The sequence below is a fragment of the Plectrocnemia conspersa genome, unplaced genomic scaffold, assembly GCF_051122295.1.
Source record: "Plectrocnemia conspersa isolate PC_06_02 unplaced genomic scaffold, ASM5112229v1 ptg000013l, whole genome shotgun sequence".
NCBI lineage: Eukaryota > Metazoa > Arthropoda > Insecta > Trichoptera > Polycentropodidae > Plectrocnemia > Plectrocnemia conspersa.
Genome location: NW_028277177.1, coordinates 18,022,202 through 18,041,666, shown reverse-complemented (window position 1 = coordinate 18,041,666; position 19,465 = coordinate 18,022,202). Strand labels below are relative to the sequence as shown.

Genomic DNA, 19,465 nt, shown 5'->3' with positions numbered 1-19,465 from the left:
AAAGTAAAAATCGGAAATAAACTACAGAGATGCTTTTGACCTTGACTGAAAATTCACTATATGTTAAAACTGAGTAGCAAACAAAACACGATTAATAATATGAGTAGATAATGCCTAATTAAAATATTTTGCATACAATACGATTTTTGAAAATATGTCGCAAAGGTGGCTAATTTTTATATATATTTGTAGCATAGAAAGCTTAACTCGTATCTATTTTTATTTATTCAAGAATTTATATTACGGTGTTAAAAAATATATAAAATGCTATTTTTGTCATGAGGCCCGGAATCATTGTTTTCTTATGCCCCGGGTTTGCTCACAGCTGTTGAGATTGGTAATGATAATTAAATGAAAAATGAAACTTTGGTGACTACAAAAAATAAATTGTTTATTAAGAAATATTGTTGAAAATATTTAATACAGTTGTAGAAAATATTTGGTCTATTGTTTACATTTTAATATCTAAGTCAAAAATAAGAAAATATACAAAAAAATATTTATCTCTGTATATTTTCGAGGTAAGCTTTACAAAATACATTATAAAATATATATTGCGATAAAGCCTTAAAACATGTTTACTAAATTATTTAGCTATTTGAGAGTTGAACATAAACATTAGTTGAAAACTGAACTGAAAATAAATATTAAAAGCAATAAGATATCAAAAAACAATATTGAAACTTTCAAGTATGTTTTTTATTACTGCAAAAATATTATATTATAATACATTACTGAAAAAATCTTGAATTCTATTGAAGAAATATTCTACGAAATTTACTTATTCAGAATTCGTACATATGAATATTGATTTTATATTATTATATTCCAAGGGTCGAGGATCTGGGGTAAATTACCCCAATTTCAGTAAAAGTAGAAATCTTGGGTATATTAATGCTTAATAAACATATAAATATAGTATATGCATAGAAATATTTTGAGACTAAGTTGATTAAGTTTAATGAAGGCTTAATAAACATAGAAATAAAATTGTTAATAATACAAATAATAGGTTAAGGATTGACAAGCTCTTCTAAAACTTCGTTTCAAAAATGAAGAACAATGTTTTTAGAAATGAAGAACAAAGATTTTAATTTGGAATTGAAAATCACGCGTGAAAATGTGACAAATACTATGTAACAAAATATCTTGGAAAGAAAGGATTTTCCACTTACTGACGCCAATTTTAATGTTGTTTTTATCAAAAATGATTTCCTTAATCCCCGAAGTAAAAATGTTTTCAATATAATTCTTTAGTTCCATTATGAAATTTGTATTATTTGTGTATGTTACTATTTTTTATTTCATGCAGTTTATGTTGATACAGAACCTCAATTTTTATAATTAAAAAGCTAATTTGCGCTACGCTCTCAAATTCACATGTGCAATTTCTTAAGAAGCAGAAGACATTTGCATCAACATATTTTTTAATTAAATCACCAATTAATCTTGTTGTTTAATAGAGCATGGTATTTTTTGAATGAAAATAATAGCTTATCAGTAAATAACCTATTTTTTGCACTTACTATTTTCTATTAGGGTAATAATTTTGTGAGTTTTATTCCAGTAATCTTATTTATGTAAAATTACTTCAATTCATGCATATCGTTGATAAAGAAAAGAAAGAGGACTCAAATTTGCTCCCTATGGTCCTTCAGAATGGGTGAGATACTCGTCAGAGCGATGATTACCATAGCTTTGTGGGGTCCACACATTAAGGCACATTTAGATGGACGATTGTCTCATTGTTAATGACCGTGACCAAAAACGTTCATTCATTAACAATGAGACAAACATCATGGACACAAGAGGGATTTCTTTTGACCACACAACACAGGTCGTTAAGAGAATCCATTTTGTGACAAAACGGTACGGACGCAATAAATCACCACAATGCAAACCCTTTCTTTAGATTTCGGAAGTCTGGAGCCAAGCAAAAAACTGGCTTTTGAAATACACATCCGATTTCTTGAATTCTAAGAAGCCACTGCAGCGATTGGCTAGGAGATCGATGCATAATCGTGATTGGATCCCGGACTTCAATGAGGAGAGGGCAGACGGCCCAAGGCAGATGGAAGAGACGGCTGAGGCACGAGACAAGAGACGTCACCAGCAGAGCCAGCGTGCCAAGATCTACCAGCAGCCGTCCGGAGGAACCAGCCACGCGCCCTTACCGACAGACCTGCAGATTAGACCTGACACTCGCCGCACGCAGCCACAGAGCCCTGAGACATCATCACCTGCACACTTTCATCGCAAGACACGTCACGCCGTAATCGTCCATAGTCAAAATTGTAATTATAACTTAATAAACAATCTAATAAAATTCACCGAAGAATCTCATTGGTCGTGAGGTCAACCACCCCTAGGGCTACGCCCCCTAAAGCTTATATACTGACAGCAGCTACCTAAGTAGCTTAAAAAAATCTAACATGTCAGTTCTAGAAACCGCTCAACTTCTGAAGAACAAGTTCTTGATAAACGTTATCTAATGCATTTTGAAAGCTGGTACAGACTATATCGACCTGTATTTTGAGAGATTTTGTCATCGCCTTTGAAATGCACAACAGGTTAGTAACCGTAGAATGACGCGAACGAAAACCGTGTTGCTGTTCCTCTAGTGATTGTGGATATATCTGTAAAGAACTAGATTCGGCCACCGATCTAGAATCTAGTCAGTGAATGACTGTTTTAAGAAATTTCTACATTAATTAGAAAAGTCAAAGTATTAGTTCTTGGACAAATAGAATTAATTATATTTTTAGTTCATAAATCAACAAGATTTTGTATAATTGTTATAAAAGTTATGAGACTTTGATTTTTAGTACTTCAATTTTTATTTAAAATTAAGCTCTACTCATAATATATTTTATTCATTAAAGTAGGAATAACTTCAGAATAAATCATCTCTATGCCGATGATAACTTTCTATTGAAGTACTAATGCAGGGGTGTCGAACTCAAATGATCTTTCGGGCCACTTTGGAAATGCATCATAACTTCACGGGCCATATATAAAATTAAATATCCCTATATTAGATTTAGATTAGTGAAAAATTGTCTATAGTGTTTTGGCGATTACAAAATAAATATATTTGGTAAAAGTGTGATGAATTTCGCGGGCCGGAAAAATGTTCAAAGCGGGTTGGCCACCCCAGCAATAAATTTTCACTGGAGTGATAATCACTAATTTTTACTTAATCTCAGAATTGAATCCCTGGTTGTCGTGCCAATCAATTGCTGAATAGATATTTTTATCAGTTATGGTATATTAATGACTTGCATGTTTTACCATAACTGTTTGCACTAATATGTACAGCTCACAAATGTATTTGCTATTATTCTCCCTGTACAGTTGTCACTTTCAAAGACAACATCTATAATTGTTTTCTTATTTTGAGCATTATCGTTAAACTCATCAGTTAATGCCACACGCAGGAACCAATTTCATTCCCCGGTATAAAGTTAAATTGAAAATGTTATTTTTTATATATAATACATACGTATAATGCATTCTTAGTCGGATATAACATTGTTTGTTAATTATAAACGTGAAAGTTATTTTTCAAAAATATTCAGCTGAATATTTTTATCTCAATTTGTTATTAATATAAAAACTTATTAAAAATTCTCCACACTTTAAAGTCGAATACCAAAATTTCACAAGAATTTATTTTTTGATTGAACAAATATTATACATAGATAAATATAAAATATATATTAATAACTTTTTAGATCTATAGTCTTCTATATAAATTGTCGAATTGTAACTTGCAACTTTATACAACATAATAATCGTGACAATTAAAAAAAACATTTAGGACTACTTCTAAATAAATCACAGAATCTGGTAATTTATAAATAATAATAAATTATAGACACATTAAAATCTCCCTAAATTTTAAAAGTACATTATGTTTTTATATTAATTAATTGATTGAGCGTGAAAATTGCTTTCTTTTGTAAAAAAATTCCCCTGACTACCTCATTTTCAAAAGAGAATACGACGTTATTGAATTGTTTTCAGCGAAAGTAAATTTTGTCGCAATTAATAAATAATCGTTAACATTATTTGTTACGCAATAATTTTGTACAAAAAGCTCTCTTTGTTAACGCGATTAGATTCGGCAAAAAATCTCGACATAATATTATATAAACGAATTAATTTTCACAAAACAATCGCGATACTGTGCGGAATGTTTTTACGGCCTATTTCAGTTTACATAATGTATTTAAAAAAATAATGAAAGAAACCTCTCCAGTTAATTTATGTAACAATATTAAATTTTTACATTACAACCTAATACAGTACACGAGCAACGTAATATCACAATTTGTATTCGGAAAAGCAAACTCTGAAATCAATATTATTCGAAAAATTCGTCGGCATTAATTATGTAAGTTGCTCCCCTATTAAGGGAAATTTTACTTGTAAATTTATGTAACAATAATTTATACATAATATGTATCGTGTAATATTATACTTATATCATGGCGTTCATTATCATACTCGAAAATTCACCCACAGCCTGGTCTATAAATATAATGACGATATTACATAGAGCACCGTGCGATTGTATGATGAAAATAAACACATGTTTAGTTTCATGTAAAATAATAATAAATTACACTATTAGGTTACATGAATTTTGAAATATGCATTAGAAAAATATATAGAATATATTTTTTTAATGATTTATATTACTTATATTGTACTACATAAATATACATATACAAAGAATAATTTTATAATTAATATACTATCCTATGTAAATATCATATTATTTAATAAATTATTTTATAGCAAAAAATAAATCTTACTGTCATGAAAATATTGAAGAGTTAAATTATAAAATAACACAGTGGTTTATGAATCCGGTAGATTAAGAAAAATATTGTTGCGTAAAGCTGTGGCGAAAATTTACACCCTATTACTAGTAACGAGCCCCGCTCCTGATGATAGAGCAAGGTTTCTCTATCGAACAGAAAAGCGATTGATTGTTCTCAATAGTATTGAAAATCCAGATGGCGATAACTGACACAATATAATATATTTATATTATATAATACTATCCAGCGAGTGTGCAAATACCGGACCCTCAACTTTTTGGGTTTTAAATATTATTTTTGCTTCGTTCTGATTTTTTAAAATCTATTTGTAAATTTAATGGTTCAAATTAGACATTAATATTTAGGATTATCAATGATGGTCAAAATGGTTCAATCTATAAAAAATACTTAATATTTTCAATTCATTTGAATATAGGTTTACAACTTAACTAAATATTTACAGAGAAAAACATTTTATATTATTTAAAGTTGGATTTGAAACTTAGATATTTAATCATTTATGATTAGCTTTAAAAATTAGCTAGATACTAATACAAATAAACACTGTATAGTGAAATCTCAGTATAGCGAAGCTCACGGGAACAATAAATAAATTTCGTTATACTGAATGTAAGAAAGATGATATATTTTTATTTTATTTTAAATTACCATATTACTACAGTATCAAAATAACGTCTTATAAGATTGACAGATCGTTTTTTGTCCATTTTTAAGGATACTGTAATAAACGCAATAAAATTGTATTGTGTTTATTACAGTATCCTTTATTAGTTTTATTAAAATAATGTTTTCTTAGGGGACCCGACAAAGCCGCGCCGGACAATCCCGCGCCGACTAAGCCGCCCCGACATAGCCGCGCAAGACAATCCCGCGCAATACAACCCCGACATTGCTGCGACGATAAAGCCGAGCCGACATTGCCGCGCAAATCAAAATTATAAAATTGAATAAAATGAGAGAAAATGATTTTTTTAATTCTAATTATTTTGTTTTGTGGACAGCTCTATCATTAGTGGTTCGCTTTTTGAACAGTTAGTCATAGATTGGATAATGCTGGACAGTTACAAAATATACCAAAATGAAAATAAATCAATACAATATCATTAAAAAAAGGTTAGGTTGTTTGGTTCTACAGTGAAAGTCGGCGCGAGCGGTAGCGAGACGCCTCTCTCTTCTTATATATATATTTGAAATTAATAATAAATAAAAACCATGTTATAAAAATAATTTTGTTTTGACTTGGCGCGACTATGACGGCGCGGCTTTGTCGGGGTGCCGTTTTCTTATTTATATAACTATATCAATATAATAAAAAATAGTTCTTTATATTACTATTTGCTATAAATAACATAACTTACATATAACACAATTTTATAATAAATTTAAATTTCAGCGAGTATTATCTTTTTATAAAGAACATACTACATAAGCTTAATGTAACTGAATATCTTGAATTTGGCTATTCCAAAAGATGGCATAGAACAAAAATTTATTAAAAACCATGATGTGTACATATTTTGTCACATCGGAATTAAAAATAACCCATTCTTAGATATTTTGGCTATTGATTATTCCAGGAATGCAAACACATATTTATATTCATTGTAAAATGTCGTCTATTATATAATATCCAAGAAACTACATATATGTATATTGTGAGTCGTCGTTCGGAACGGAACGATCTAAGGGAATTTTTTGCTGCAATAATGGTTTTAAATTATTTTGCTGTAACCAAAATTCTTTAGCTAAATAACCGACTGTATCACAATCATTGTCATGCGATCGTCGTGAAAAGTAGTATCCCTAAATATCAATAGAAAAAATACGTTTTATTAGTATTTATATGGTTTGATCGACATTAACCTCAATATATAATATTACATGTTCACGTTTAAAACGTACCTGGTTCAATGCAATGATTATTTTTATGTATTATAAAAAGAAAAAACTCACTTTTCGGCCTCGGAGCCCGTCGACGAGAATTCAAAATTTGAAGATTTCATTACGAAGATTGTTTCATGGTTATTTATCTAGTTTAATAAATATATTCTTATAATCTTTACATACATTATGTATATATTTCATACCTAGTTAATTATAATATAACATACCTGGTTAATTTGCAATCCGAATATTTCTATTCAGTAAAATCGAACAACGCACATTACGAATAAATGAAAATTATTGTTGCGTAGCAAAATTTTATTAATAAATAACAATTATTTAAAACTGTTGTCACGTTACTGTCGGCCATCTTGTTTTATATTTGAATGCTTATTTTTCATTGGTCGACAACAAAAGAATTCATTAGCGGAGGCTCAGAAATCATCGAGCCAACTCCAATTTAATTTTTATTAATTATAATTAAATATATTTCCTTTGTTTACGTGCATATTATACACCGATTTAAAAACCACCGATTTAGAACAATTATATATAAGATATAAATTTAAACGTTGTTATTTGGATTACAAATAATTGTATTATATACGATAGCTATTTATGTTTTGATTTTCTTATTCAAAGTTGTTAAATTTAGTAACTATTATAAAAATTTGTATTTCATTGACGAACAGCACGGTTTTCAACCGCTTCACTCCACCGTGAATAACCTTTTATGTGTTTACAGGTCAGTAACGACGCTCCTCGATCCAAAAACAATCAACGTAGTGTACACCGATTTTACAAAGCTATTTAATAAGGTTTGTCATCAGTGACTTTGGTTTTTGAATAGTCTGAAGAAGATTGCCGTCAGTTTGTAGGCTACAATACTTGTAGTATTTCGCTCGTACAAGAGTGCCGCAGGGTTCGAACTTAAGGCCTGTGCTGTTCTCTTGTTCATAAATTATATTAAAACAGAAATAAAGAATCGCGATTTATTGCTTTACGTTGATGAGTATTCACATACCTGCCGATTTCATATCTTTGCAAAGAGTGGAGCTGATAAATAATCGGCTACTTTTTAGTATGAATAAATGACGTGTGTTCATCTTCGCAAGATCTGTTTCCCTGAACGAATTTAACTATAGTCTTGGCGAGAATATTTATTTATACAGCACGAAACATAGTGAATTATTGTACCTGTCAAGACAAAATTTATTTAAAATTATTTAATAAATAAAAATATGTATATTGTTTTCAACTATTTTAAAAACAGAATTCTTCCAGAATATTCTTTTTTGATTTGTTTTGAGAATGGAGCGATGATAAGTGCTCTTTGTTCAAGATGAAATTACTAACGATTTATGAATTATTGTGGAGTGACTTATTCGCTTTTTAAAAGCAATTTCTCTGAGTAACAATTATTTAAAGAAAATATTGGAACATCATACATAACTATTTTATATCTACAACAATAATTAAACATTATTTTAAATTTTAACTAAAAATTATAGTCGATAGATTATATAAAATGGCAAATTTCTATATATATATAACTGTATAAAATCGGATCGCTAATTTTTGTGTATATACGCATAAAATAGTTACGTCGGCTGTAAATTTAATATTAATTGTTTACCATTTCAGTTTAACGGTTCAATTGGAATCGGCGAAGTCAATTAAATCAATAGTTCGAAGCGCCGTAATTAAATTCGCATATTCAAACATGTCGAGTGAACATTCTTGAAAGTCCACGTTAAGCAAACAATGACACGATGTATAGCGTTATGAATTCCATAGCGATTGAATTGAAAGCTTTGCAGATCATTGAACCTGACAACATTTCAAATACATGTTCATATTAAAAATAAACCGCTTATGTTTAAATATTTCTTTCATCAGAACCTTTCATCTTATTTTTCTTATAGTTACTTCAGAGATATATAAAACTAATATTTATTCTGTTTAAAAATACTTCAATGTTTTTGTTTACGTTTTTTGCGCCGTAAAATAATTAATTAGATGAGAAATAAAACTCTACTTAAATTTATACATCCTCGTTAAATATTTTTAACAGTTTCCCATTTTAATATCATACTTCGACTTTATTAAATTTACCACAATACGCATCAGAGCCATTAAAAAGTATGAAAACTTATCTGTACAATTGGGGTTCATATGGCTATAACTACTTCAGAATTATTCGCTGTAATAAAAACTCGCTCTTTTATTCTTGAATATAATATAAAATTAATAGTTTTGCATAAAATTAAAAAATAATTACAATAAAGTCATTGTTATCTTGACAAACTGGTATGTTAGCAGTACTGCCGAGCTCGAATTTTTTTACAATATCCTCTAAAGAACTGATTTGGTGTATTTTGTTAATTCCACAATCGGATAATGCAAAGTATTGTATTTAGGGATGCACATTGACAGCTTATATTTGGAGTAAAAAATAAATTAGTCTGAGAAAATAGGAAAAACCTCCCAACTGACAAAGGAGAATAAGCTGCTCGTATTAAAATCCATACTTAAACCAATTTGGACGTATGGTATTCAATTATGGGGATCAGCAAGCAACTTCAGCATAGAAATAATTTAGAGGTTCTAAAATAAAATTTAGTGATAATGGATGCTTCGTGGTATGTCCCAAATTTTCTTATGCACAAAGTCTTGAAAATTAAAATTGACAAGGAATAAGTCTAAATTGCAAGACAATGAAAGAAACATTCCAGCAAATAAATTGATTATGGGGATCGACTGAAAGATTAAAGAGAACAATAATTGATTTATTGTTTTAATGATAGAAGTAAGATTTAATTTGCTCAAGATGAAAAAAATGTTAAATATTTTAAAGAACTAGCTATTGTTGGGAGCGAATTTTGTTTTTATAATGAATTATTGATTCAGTGACAGGCTTTCCAAATATAAATTATTTTATATATTTTGAATGTGATTTTTTTACCATCCAACTACCTACAACAAATGGCTGTATTTATTTAATAGTTTAAAAACAATTTAATTCTTGATTTAAAAGACGATGTCAGTTGCAGCACGTTCATTATACCCAAACCTTCACTATTCAAATAAAATCAAAGTGGATTACTGCAAAACAAATTAACTCTCAAGATTGGTTGCCTTATTACGCTTCTGAGTATTTTCAAACTACAAAAATAGCAATGGAACACGATGGTCGTTCAATGTAACTTGAATGAACTTGAGGGATGAAAGTAATCCATCAAAAATATGGTATGTAGTCAAGTGAGTATAAATTATGTTTTAAATGAACTCACGCTACTCTAAAACGGCTAGAATACGTAAAATTAATAAGCGAAGAAAGTGATGAGATTATAAAATTATTATAAGAGCATTTGAGGTTTCGTAATTTATTCCTTGCATATAATATTTATAAAAAATATAAATATATGAGCAGATTTTTTTTAAGTTCATTTTTGAAAAAATATAAAAACATAAAGCCTTAAATATTTTAATGTATGAATAAAAAGACTTGTACCACTTTCAAAAACAACAGCTCATATAGCCATTTTTATGAAATATGGTAAACTTAAGTTTTGAAATTATGTATGTGCTTTTACATATTATTGAAAGAAGCATTTAATAATTATTCTGAATTAGAAAAATATTGTAGAATTTTCATCATAAAAATACAAGGCAATTTACAAACTATATTTATATAAGCTGCCACAAAGAAATAATATAATAATTCAATTTCGCTTCAGTCAAATTTTAATAATTTGAAAACATTCAGAAATTTCTCTGACAAATAAATCTACCTAATCCTTGCGGTCTGACTTGTTGTACTCCACTTTTTGTGTTTAAAAAATAAGAGTTATAATATTAACCACAAGCTTAAAATATATGCTGCACTCTCATAATCATAAGCAGTAAGGAAATTCATTAAAATATATTTATAATATGTTTTTAAAGCAATAGGGTTATTTTAATTACGAATTTTTGAGATGACTGAACTGAATTAATCGTATAATTTTACATAATAATATAAATCTCATTTTTGCAATAGAAAATAAGCTTTTTCATATTTAGTACATATAAAGTTTAATCTTTTATATTTAGAATTGCATATAATTTAAAATAACCAGCACGATAGACAAGTGACCTGGGTTTTAATTCCATGTGGACCCGAATGTTTTCTTAATTTTAATCCTGTCATGGAAATCGGAATTAAGTATTATTGTATAAGTTTAATTCCGATCAATAAGATTTTCAGCTCATAGAGAATATCATATATGTAAGTATAAAAAAATCTAAGCTTCCTTAGGATAGAATTAATAATCATAAATATAATTATATGACTACTACAAATTGTAAATTAAAATTCTGTTTTTATGCAGACTTGGTTGCCGCGGAATTCTGGGAAGAGCTTTGGTATTCCGTAGGTGAAAAGATATATTACAAAAATTGCTTGTTTATTTAAAACGAATGATATTTTATAGCGCAGATAATATTTGTAGGGCTTTTTTATGATGTTTGTAATAAAATTAAAATTAAATTTTGTTAAGCGTTTTTTAGTGATTTGGAGAATTAAAACAGATTTCTGTTATCACACATGGTGTTATTCGAGACCCAGCATGTATTTTGAAATTACGCTCGGTTTGAAAAGCAATATCGAAAGCAATTTCGGATGAAATGAATCGGAAAAGAGCGCGAGATCGAACAGGCAGTTGATATCGAATCAACTCGCGTCGCATATTACCGAAACTGTTCCGAATACATTCCACCACCCTTTGCCACTCACCCTTTCCGACTCTGTTTTGACACGAAACTGTTCCACCCCGTAGCCAGGCACAAGAAAAAGACCTTCTCTCGGCGTGCACTTTGGTGGCGGAATTTAAATACTTTCACGGATCGCTCATAAAAATTCTTCACGTGCTCCAAATACAAATTCTCTAGGTCGTTCCAATATTTATCTTTTGCTCAAAGAATTTAAATGGGGGCAAAAATCAATCGGAGACCTTGTCTCTCTTGTTTTACGACGCACAAATCTTGATCGAGCACACACGCCAGTTGCCCGGAATTTACATTCGAGGATTACTGCTTATCCGAGCTAAGGGATGAAGGGACTCCCGTCGACCGAGCGTGATGGGCTCAACGTCAAAAAAGCTAGCCCTTTCGATGTAAATCATCGAGGCATTATTTTTTTGCACGTACGCGTAATAATGCTTTTCTCGTGCGAGATTAGCCTGAATATATTGCATATATGCCTTTGTATAAAAAAAGGTGTATACGTATATCATAGATGTGGCAGTGACGTAACTAGCTTTTCATGTGTCCTGTGCAAGGTTATATTATTGTGTCCTTGAATTATTTTTTATGCAAGAAAACTATTAGATAATCGTTTTTGTTTTGTTCATTTTAACTAAATTTATACTAGCTAAAACTTAAAATAAAATATGCATAATATAAATAACCTATATAGCATTAAGCGGAGTTGCAGATTTAATATTTAGGCTTCAAACTTAAAGCTTTAAATTCTACATTTGGGTTTAAACATATTCAATTTATAAATGAATACTCAACTGATTCTAAATACGAGACATAGATAAAGCAAACATCGAAACAGCCATAACGTCAATCTATTTTAGGCTCTATTGTTACAAAATAACAGCATATTTGTGTAAATAATTTAACTTAAATTATCTATGACGCCTATGATGGAAAAACAAAGATTCCGGGCCTCATGAGAAAAATGAAATTTTATATATTTTTTAGCATCGCAATATAATTTCTTGAATAAATAATAATAGATATGTATTAACCCTTTCTATGCTACAAATAAATATAAAAATTAACAACCGTTGCGATTCTGAAATCATATTTTGTGCGAAATATTTTAATTAGGCATTAAAAATTATAAAAAATATTTACTCATAATATGTATCTGATAATTAGTCATGTTTTCTTTGCTGCTCAGTGTTGCCATATAGTGAATTTCCAGTCCAAGTCAAATCGCGGTGAAAACACTCAATTATCAAGCGTTTATATTAAGACTTTTTAACAATATTACGAGTGAGAATCGAATAAAGCACATCTAAACAAAATTTTGACCAATAGGGGAGCGCACAATTATCCCTTTTCAAAATTCAAAAATCCATGTCAAAAGCAATAAAATCGTGTTGTAGCCGTCGCAGTTTGAAAGCTTGTTACCGAGCGTTCCCACTGCAATTTGAGTGAATGAGAAATAAAGGCGTGCGGTACGCACGCCCTTATTTCTCACTCACTCTCGTCACTTAACACGTGAGCGAGCGAAAGGAAAAATATCTAACCGTACGCGCCTACTATACTATACATTTTGGCCAAATATTGCTTGTTTATAACATCATTAGACATACATTATAACAAGCTAAAATTAATTTCAGCATCAATTTCTCTTTTGTAAAAATAAATTGATTATACCTTGCACTTGACAGGATTATGAATTGACACAGTCATTTTAAGCACAACATTTATGCGACTAAATAAAAAGGTTCCATTTTTTTAAGTCCTGTATATGTATGTATATACGCTCGATCGATCATCACAGATTAGGTTTTCCTAATCTTGCGGATGAATATCATGATAAATAATTAAATATAATCGAGGTAGGTCGTGCATAGCGACATATTGATTGTAAGCTGTAATACTAGTTTATAACTTATATATACGTCACACATCACTGATACTACTTACTTAGTAGTTGTTGAATGTGTTTACTCCGTTGTAACTGAGTTATGTTACAACGGAAGATTTACAAACAAAATATCATTATTACATGAATCAAAATAATCCAAAATCGCAATGGTGAAAATTTAATAAAAATATTTCATTTGACTTATTATTTTGGTTCTACTTACAATAGCGATTGTAATGTATATCATTTACTTGGGCTTTGTAACCATTAGTATTCATAAGAGCTACGAAAATAAATTTAATCCCCAAACATTGGTTATGTAATTTGTTGAATATGTTTTTTTATGTAACGCATAATTAAACTGCTGCTTCAAGTTTTATGAAATTAATTCATAAAATAATTAGCATGTGTGTATTTAATATAATAGCGTGAAATTGTTTAGCACGGGTCCGAAAAGGTTCGCGTTCGGAGAGCTCGGGTTATTTACCAATTTTATAATTTATAAAGAGATTAAACGTTGAGCTCCATTAAATTACGATAATAAATACCCTGCGAATGTGCTCATATTATTGAAATTACGCAATTGTAGGGTTGTATGCACTTTATCGCTAGAAATAATAATATTATACTTTCTCATAAGTCAAGAAGATTTTGAATAACAGAAATCGTAATCTAAATCTTGAGACCAAATTTTGATTTTAGAATTACCGTATGAATAATATAGGGCGCTTAATGATTTCAAGACACGCAGGCAGCTAATCTGAAATGGGTTGGAAAACAATTCTAAGGCACTATAAGAACATTAGTGTTAAGAACTCAAATGGTTTTATCGCGTTTTTAGTAATATTTAGAATTCGCAACAGCAATTAAATTATGTTGACAATCTAACCGCAATTGATAATATGGTTTTTAATTCCAAAACTTTAAATAAATATATTATGTATAGTAATAAAACCGCTATGTAGTGAATCACTCCAATTTATAGTTCGATATCGATGAGTAAAATATGAAAAGCTGGGTTCAAATCCAATATGAAACCTAGTGTTTTTCAGTTTTTTAGGTAATTAGTAATTATTATATAATTATAATTCTGATTGATTATCACTGATTAGGTTTTCTTAGATTTTTCTAATGTCACGGATGAATAAAAAATCGAACTAGTGACATTTGTAAAAATAATTTGAGTAATAAGATATAGATCTCACTAATTTCAGTTTGGCGTCTCACTACTTACTTGTTGATATTAATTGTATTTATGCTGTTGTAAAGCGTTGGTCTAATGCTTGTCATGTTACAACAGAATATGTACAGTAAATAAATATTATTAAAGATACAATCAGTATTTTTTTATTATTAAAAAATAATTTAAAAGAGACTTTTTAAGATTTTTTAATTATTAGAAAGTAATATATAAATAAATGTTTAGGGTACAAGATGGATTTAAGTTACGTCCATTATTTTTTGTGTATATAAATGGAAAATTGTGAATTTCTACTATTTACGAATGATACAATAGTTTATTTTGTAGATGAGAATAAGAAAGAATTAGCGAAAACTAAAATATGAATTGGATATAATCGGTTGCTTAAAAGAAAATAAATTAAAATTATAGATGAGATGTGTTTTTTAAATCATTGTATAATTTTCTAATCTAGATTAATTAACAAATATAAGGAAATATGTGAATGTGATATGTAAAAACCATTTATATATTATATTTGGAATATATTAAAAAAATGTTTAGAAAATATTCACAAATATACAACTTGAAAAATAATCTGTAAAAAGGTGCAATAATTTTTTTTTATTAACAACCTGAAAAATATTAGGAGCAAAAAATTTGTTCGTGCAGTTAAAAAATATAGTTTGTATTTAATTTTAATAAAATATGTATTAGCCTAAAGACCAAAAATCAAAGTCTAGAAATTAAAAACATCTGTTGCTTTCAGCGCAATATTAAGTCTATTTTAAAGAACCAGTATTTTAAAATAATTATCTATAAAAAAATTAGGTGAAAAAATTATATACATATATGCTGTGCTAGGGTTTAAAGCCCAGCACTCTACCGATACGCTGTTATTTTGTTAGTTTTATTCAAAATAATAAATTATTTTTTTAAAACCAACTCATACAAAAATAATATATGTGTTTAAAAGTATTTCATTTTTAATAATATTTCTTTTGTTGCCATGAGAAAATATTATTTTTCTTTATACATGTAAAAGTCATACGTTTTTGCCCACGCAGTTTGAAAATTGGCTTTGTTTTCTTTATAAGCTGCTAGGTATTCAAATTACAAGGCTTTCATATTGAAACAAAAATATTTAGCCGTGCAGCGAAAATATAATGTAAAATAATTTAAAAAAATAGTAAGCACATGAAACTTGAGCTAAAATGGAATTAAATTATTATCAAACTTGATAACAGATTTCAATGGAAATATTATAGTGTAATTAGAAATACAGCTTCTTTACTAAGTGATTTTTCATTGTTAATAGGTATTCAAATGATATATTCCATATTTGGTATGAGCTTTAAAACTACTCAAGTGAGAGATAAAGCATGTAACGAAATTAATATTAATACCATAAGAGTTTAGTTTAGTCTGTGTAGCATTTCAAAATCTAAACGCAAGGTTTATTATTTTCCATTATCAAATTATCTGTACCAATACGAAACTTTAGAATATACATGTTTTTGATAATAAATTGTTATTTACTTTTTTTAGAACCTTAACATATTTATATTTATAGAATAACTTATTTTTAAAGTTAAAAATGTAATTGAAATCAATGGGAATATTTATTAAAAACATTACGATAAATTATTGATCAAAATATTTAAATATATCTCAAGTAAACAAAAGCATACAAAACAAACATACATCCATACAGAAAACAAAATCTTGAATGAATTTTCCTGACCGTGATTTTTCCCGTTCAGATTGTTTTTCTCGCTCAACACGTGTCGCCTATTTGACGAGCCAGCGGCGACTCGGCATGTTGGCCTAGTCGTCCAATTGCCAGGAATATAGTTGATAAAAGCGAGAAACGGGCTTAAAGCGGTGCCTCGTTGGCGGTGCGAAGGTCTGGAGAGAAAGTGGCTAGTGCGGAGCGCCCCCGGCAGCCAGGGGCGGACTGGACCGGCCCGGGATATGGAAACTCTCCTGCGGGCCTGCGCATGCCCCCGCGACACCTGCTGCCATACACCTCGACACACACACTAGTACAAGTACTTTTGCCAGGGACCGATCGGCCCGAAGCGCTTCATCAATGAACTGAGTACGTCCCTGTGCGACGAAAAATATGAATATAATAATATGCCGGATCATTCTATTTTATTTGTTGTAAAACACAAAGTAAAATATTGACCGGTGGGTTTAGAGGGGAAGGGATTTTATAGTCCTTTTTTCCGCCGAGTCCTTGACATCTTGACCGTGAATTTTCAGAAGGGAATGTATGCGAAGGTTCGGAGGGGAAATGATTGGATTTGTGTTGGTTAGGGCATGGTTCGATTAATCCGTGAATATAATAATAATCAGTTCAACTAAATAGCCGTAGAAGGAAATAAATATATTATTAGCATTGACTCTAATAGTACACATGCAAATATGACTACAAAATAAACTCGCTAGAAGCTAACGTCATATTCGATAATAAAAAAAACAAATTACAAATTGCATAAAAACACTGATCCAAAAATCATGTTATATAACTAAGAAATAAATATTTTGAGCGAATTTTGTAGGAAAATGTAGAATATTGTTAGATATAATACCATTATTTACGCAGTCCATTAGCTAAATTTTTTTTTATATTTGGAGAAATTTAAAAGTTGGTATACATATATACAGAGCTGTCGCTAAGATAAGTGGGACCCGGTGCAAAAATCAGATGCGGGGTCCACATCCAAAAAAAAATCGTAAAAAATAGTAGATAATGAATAAATAAATGTACGTTTTTTATTTAATTTTATAATAAAATACGTTTTTTTTACAGTACGGAACTTGAGATAAAATACAATTCAGGCTTTTAACTCTGAGGGGTGTGACTTCGCAGCCAGTAAGACGCAGGTGGAAACTAGTAAGGATTTTATTAATTATATTACATATTGCGATAGACTATGAATGGCGAGATGTTTTCTCCAAGCAGTGGTTTCGGTGGAAGATCCTTAGTGGTATTGTAGTTGGCGTGGCAGCGGATTTTGATTCTTCTCTGTTGCTGTGCTCATATGGTGGGATTGATCCTTCTTTGGTGCGAGCGTCCATGACAGTATGTTGTCTGCGGGTGTCTGCCAGAGTCCGCCAGGTAACTGCTTGTGACTGCCCTTATGTATTCAAGTCTGCAAAGCTTGCTGACAAATCACAATCATATAGCAATCATCCAGTCAATCGCTGCTCTCGCTTTTTAGAATCAATGAAATACATTGTAACAGAATATTTCTTCCGGTGATATATTGTTTCCCGTGACCGTTTCATAGCAAAAAATATTCAGTTAGTGCACCGAAGAATCCTTTGCGTGTTATTTATGAGGCAACTCTTTAGTTCATGTCGTAACGAGAACCTTTGTGTAATTGCACTATTGTTAAAAAATCAATTTCGGTCACAGTAATTACGCAATTTTAAAGAATAGGATCCTTTATAAACGAGTGTTCTGTATGATCCGCCACAACAAAAAAAATTATACTAATTAATTAATTATTAAATATTTATTTACAATAATATTCTACAAAAGTGGCATTTCAGTTTATGTAAAAACCATACTTAAATTTATTTTATACACATTTACATTATAAATGGAACTTAATAACTATTAGACTTCATGATGAAATATATGATAGCAATTTTGCATATTTTACAGTCACAAAGATGGGATGAGAAAGAGTCAATAACTTTAATTAAAATATTTCGTTTTATAAATATCAGCGTTGTTATTGCAAATTTATAGCAATCGATATAAAGAGAATTACTAACAATATTATTTTAACAAAATTAAAAATGAGGTAAAATGCGGTTGGAATGCGGTATACATTTAACCATTTAATAACATCATCGATAACAAAACAACTACATTTGTTATAATTTTATATTCAGCGCACAATTTCGCATAAAAAATATATTATTAAATCCGTTGTGTAATCTAAGCCAAATATTGGAACATAAATTAAAAATAACGCAAGATTTGAATTTGCCGTCATTTGTGCAGTAAATGTTGGCAACCCTAAAAAAAAAATTGACAGCTGAGAGCTTAGGGTCAGTAAAAATGGAGCGTTACACAATACAACCACGTGTTTTCATTATTGAACATTATCTCAAAAATAATGAAAGTTTGCAATTCGAAAATTTAATACAAAATGTCTTTTTCTCGGGCGATTTTGCTTTCAATCTAGTCATGAAGTTGTCCGAGTATGAAACAAATAAAATTTAATGGAATGTTTACAAAACAATTTATTAAAATGTATTCGACACGTTTTAAAATTTGAGATCACGTAATTCATATGTAAAGCAGGTCAATTACTTGATTAGTGTTTGATGATTATTGATAGCAATTTGAACTTGTGTTAGTCACATGTGTGATAAATAAAGATGTTAGTAATACATTGCGCAATCGTTGTTTATTGAATGGAATTAATGCAACTCGTGTTAAGTGGTGAATCATTTTTTTCCATAGTATTACTATTCATTATAGATATATGGTGAATAATAATATATAAGATATAAAAAAAAAATCTATATGTATATTTTAATATCCAATTTATAAATAAAATAATAATTTACATATAAATAAGTACCTAAAAATGTGATTTATTTAGTTTTGTGCATTTTAATTTTTTCATGTGTATAATATTCAATATTTTAACTTTTTGCAGTATTACAGCGATAAAGGAGAACATTTGGTATTATATTGCTATAATATAATAAATTTCAGAAAATTTTAACAAGCAGTAGAAATTTCGATGTTCGGCTTTATTAAATTCAGGTAAATCGCATAATAAGGGGTTTAGAAAATCTAATAGCAATATCATAAATAAAGTAAGTAAGTGAGCAAAAAATCAATATTTTCCCGAAATCTTCTATTATTCT

The 19,465-nt window shown here is 29.4% G+C and overlaps 1 protein-coding gene across 3 annotated transcripts in view; it reads right to left on the bottom strand.

The window, feature by feature from the left end:
- The window catches only part of LOC148227473 (putative G protein-coupled receptor CG31760), a 76,020-nt gene extending 59,404 nt beyond the window's left edge, over positions 1 to 16,616 (bottom strand). For all 3 annotated transcript variants that reach the window (XM_088201235.1, XM_088201236.1, XM_088201234.1), the window contains exon 1: positions 16,308 to 16,616. The gene's annotated coding sequence lies outside the window, so the exon portion shown is untranslated. The remainder of the gene's footprint in view (positions 1 to 16,307) is intronic.
- Positions 16,617 to 19,465: the final 2,849 nt, after the last annotated feature.